This window comes from Heterocephalus glaber, unplaced genomic scaffold (genome assembly GCF_053883595.1).
Source record: "Heterocephalus glaber isolate CG9 unplaced genomic scaffold, H.glaber_assembly_v1.0 deba00001472, whole genome shotgun sequence".
Lineage (NCBI taxonomy): Eukaryota > Metazoa > Chordata > Mammalia > Rodentia > Bathyergidae > Heterocephalus > Heterocephalus glaber.
In genome coordinates this window covers 88,166,441-88,170,948 of record NW_028258315.1, presented here as the reverse complement: position 1 = coordinate 88,170,948, position 4,508 = coordinate 88,166,441, and the positions used below count along the sequence as shown (strand labels likewise).

At 40.4% G+C, this 4,508-nt stretch overlaps 1 pseudogene; it reads left to right on the top strand.

Moving 5' to 3' along the window:
* The first annotated feature begins 1,378 nt into the window (after positions 1–1,378).
* Positions 1,379–2,204, top strand: LOC101707319 (large ribosomal subunit protein uL30 pseudogene; annotated as a pseudogene).
* The last annotated feature ends 2,304 nt before the right edge of the window (positions 2,205–4,508 follow it).

Below are 4,508 nucleotides of genomic sequence, written 5' to 3'. Positions count from 1 at the left end.
TATAATGGCTACATGATTGCAATACAAAGATACTGCATACTTATTAATATTTCTCCAGGTTAAATTCTGAACATAGAATTTATAGGTCCAAAAGGATATTTATTAATATATATACATATATTTTGGGGGGAGTACCGGGGATCAAACTCACGGCCTTGTGCTTGCAAGGCAGGCACATTGCCACTGAGCTAAATCCCTGGCCCCTATTAATATTTTGATAAAGCAGGGTGTATGATACATGCTTGTAATCTCAGCACTTGGTAGGCTGAGGTATGAGGATCATAGTTTTGTGGCCAGCCTGGGCTACATAGTGAAACCCTATCTCAAAAAACTAAAAAAAAATTTTTTGGAAGGTCTGCTAACTTTTCCTCTAAAAGAATGTAATAATTCATAGTCTCAAGGACAATATACAGCCATACTAATATGTCCAATCCTTTGTCCACTTTGAGCACTGTAAATAGATTTATTTTTACAAATTTCTTATTTTCACATTGGCATTTAAAATCTCTATAAAACATTAAAACAAAGGGCCTGTTTATTGTTTACAAACTATGTAATAACAGATTTTAAAGTTTGGGTTCTTAGGTTAATTCATGCAATAAGACTTTTAAATCAAACAAAAAATCCCATGCCAAAAAAAAAAGTCAATTTATCTTCTTTTCCTAGGCCATAGCCTCTCCCAGATATGTGAGGACTAAGAGGGAATTCCTGGTCTCTGTTGCTAGCCAAAGCTCCAGTTTCTGGGCTTCCAGTATTACCAGGAATTCTGATGTCTCCTCTTCTCTCAGGGAAGGAGCGTGTCGAAATATTATCACTCATATACTCTTCTCTGACATATGAAAACTGATTCGGACTGGAATGACAGAGAGAACTAAAGAATTCACTGCCATCCTATAGTCCAGTGTAACACCTAACACTAACGGATTCCCAGCCCCAGGCTTCAGTGGAGGCTCCAAGAGGGTTTCTGGGTTCGGGAGGTCACTGCAGAGAGCTACCCATGCCACGGACTTCAGCACCTGGACAGCTCCTGTCGCACTGCCTCTAGAGGGAGAGCTAGTACAGTAAGCAGCTTCTTGAGCCCTCTAGTGGTAGCTTTAGTTGTGGTACAACGGTTTTTACTGTATTGAAACGATGCATGAAAACATTGTTGGAAAAAAGAGACAAGCATCTTAAGAACATAGAGAGTAAATACGCAAGCTCCCATTACCCTCTCCCCACCCGCTTCTCTCAGAGGTTATCACTGATAACGCAATTTATGCATGTATCTACTTACTAACATCTTTTTCGAATGGATTCATTCTAGGCACATTTTTCTTGCATTTTCAGTTAATAAAATTCCTGGGAGTCTTTTTAAAACTCCATATTCCTAACTTCCTCTTTTCTGGCTGGAACCATGGAGGGTGTGGAAGAGAAGAAAAAGAAGGTCCCTGCTGTGCCAGAAACCCTTAAATAAAAGAAAAGACGTTTTGCAGAGCTGAAGGTAAAGCGCCTGAGAAAGAAGTTTGCCCAAAAAAATGCTTCCAAAGGCGAGGAGGAAGCTCATCTATGAAAAAGCCAGGCACTATCATAAAGAGTATAGACAGATGTACAGAACTGAAATTCAAATAGCAAGGATGGCAAGAAAAGCTGGCAACTTCTATGTACCCGCAGAACCCAAATTGGCATTTGTCATCCAGATCAGGGGGATCAATGGGGTGAGCCCAAAGGTCCGCAAGGTGTTGCAGCTTCTTTGCCTTCGCCAAATCTTCAATGGTACCTTTGTCAAGCTTAACAAGGCTTCAATTAACATGCTGAGACTTGTGGAACCATATATTGCATGGGGATACCCAATCCTGAAGTCAGTAAATGAACTAATATACAACCGTGACTATGGCAAGATCAGTAAGAAACGAATTCCCTTGACCAATAATGGACTGATTGCTCGATCTCTTGGTAAATATGGCTTCATTTTCCTGGAAGATCTGATTCATGAGATCTATACTGTTGGAAAATGCTTCAAAGAGGCAAATAACTTCCTATGGCCCTTTAAATTATCTTCTCCATGAGGTGGAATGAAGAAAAAGACCACCCATTTTGTGGAAGGTGGAGATGCTGGAAATAGGGAAGACCAGATCAACAGGCTTATTAGAAGGATGAACTAAGGTGTCTACCATGATGTTTTTATGATTTGGTCAGTTAACAAAAAGTGTCTGCTTCCCAAAAAACCCCAAAACACTCCATATTCCTCTATACTCCATACTCCATACTCCTGTAAGATGGTATGGAGGAGTGACAGTCAGTGTGTGTGCAAGCATCAGACTGGTCATGGATCTGGATTCTGTAACTTCCTAATTATCTGAGCTTGACCATGTCTCTTAATCTCTTTGTGCCTCAGTTTACTCATCTGAAAAGTAAGAGTAAGAGCATGTGCCTCCAAAGAGTGTTAGGGGAAAGAAATGATAAAATATGGGTGAGTGTTCATTAACTGTTAGCCACTATTATACTACTGTTAATTACACACTAGCTGGTTTGTAGTATTCCGTAGTTACATGCTGAATGCATTCCCCAAATGTGATGGTATTTGTAGATGAGGCTTTTGGGATGTGGTTACACCATGAGTTTGGGTTTGGTCATGACTAAATGGCTTTAGTGCTCTTACAAAAGAAACTCCAGAGATCTCTCTTGCTCCTTTTCTCCATGTGAGGACACAGCAAGAAGATGGCAATCTATAAAGCAAGAAAAGGGGCTCCATGAGCCACCAAATCTGTTGGCAACTTGATCTTGGACTTCTCAGCTTCCATAAGGAATAAATATTTGGAGTTTAAGCCACTCAGTCCATAGTATTTTTGTTGTTGTTGTTAAGGCAGCCCTAATAGACTAAAATACATAGTACAAATGTACTATAAGTTCAGGCTGGGGATTTAGCTCAGTGGTTCTGCCGCCTGCCTCGCAAGCGCAAAGTCCCGAGTTCAATCCCCAGTACCAAGAAAAAAAAGTACTATAAGTTCTATTTTTTTCAATTTTATTTTTAACAGCTGCTGAGTATTATACCATATAGATTTATCATTGTTTTCTTAACTACTGTTAAGAAACTATGACTGTGTTGTCATTGCAATGAATATCTTTATATAAAGATTATATAGTATCTCTATTATTTAAGATAAATTCCTAGAAGTAGAATTTCTCAGTTAATCTTCCATAAAATGCTGAGGTAGGAAGCTCCAGGACTAATGGCTGTCATGTCACCCTAGAATAGACAGACAGCCAAGAAAAGGCAGAGAAAGGCCCCAGGGAAACATCTCTCTGCTTCACATTTATTCAGCCCCCAGATATTAAATTCTATCATTCACCTCTTTCTCCCAGATTTCTCATTTCTTTCCCTCAGTGGTACTCATGCTATGAGTATCTTTTTTCTTTCTTCTTTTTTTTTTTTTTTTGGTACTGGGGATCAAACTCTGGACCTTGTGCTTGTGAGGCAGGTGGTGGAACCACTGAGCTAAATCCCCAGCCCCTATTATAAGTATTTTATGCCATGATTTCCATTGGTATATCCAAAACCACTGGGCAGTGAATCATTTTCAATGATTATTGAGCCAGTACATTTTTTCAGCCATGTCAAGGGGGTTGCAACTGATTGTGAGTTCCCAAAGTCTTAACATTTACAGCATTGCTGAAAAGTTCAAGTCCAAAGTCTCCTCTAAGACTCATGGCAAACTTTTAGCTGTGAGCCCCTATAAAAATCAAAGAGGAAATTACTTCCAATGCACCAGGTAAACATTCTTATTCCAAAAGGGAGGAATGGGGGTTAGAAAAGAATAGAAGCAAAGTGAGACTGAAAACCAGCAGGCCAAACTAATCCTGTAGCTCCATGTCCAGCACCTAGGGCCTGTGATGGTAAGAGATGAGCTCTAAAGAGCTTGGGAAGCTTCATCCCTGTGTTCTTGCTAGTTGAAGTCCACATGACCTATCAAAGCTTTTCTGGGAATATATTCCATGTTCCTGGCTTCCATAACTTCCTGGGGTCTCCATTTTAACTTCGGGTTCACTCTCACAGCTTTATGCATTACTCTCTAAGGGGATCCTGGCAGGGATTGTGACTGCCCCATATTTTTTGCCTAGTTTCCCAGACTTTCTTCAAGAATCTGGGTAGACATTTTTGTGACCCCCTAACTTATATTAAGGATGACTGAAAAACCAGTACAATGTGGGTTATATCAAGGTCTTCTGCCAGCTTGAGCAGTAGCCTGGCTCCTTGGACCAGGACTATGGAGGCCTCTGGGTGCCTGGATGGCTAAACTTGAGGAAACATTTCTCTAGGTGGCCCTGAATGACCATGGTGCCCTGGGGCTCTCTTCTCAAGCAAAGTATTTCAAAGGAGTTTATGCTTTATACCCTTGAGCCTACAATAGATAGTTTGGCCATTTCCTGAGATGCCCTCAAGGAATCTCTCCTGTCGTTCTGAAGCAAAGTACTTAGATTCTTTTAAATGTTAATCTTTTTCAGGAACCACCTCTTCTTGGCCCCAAATT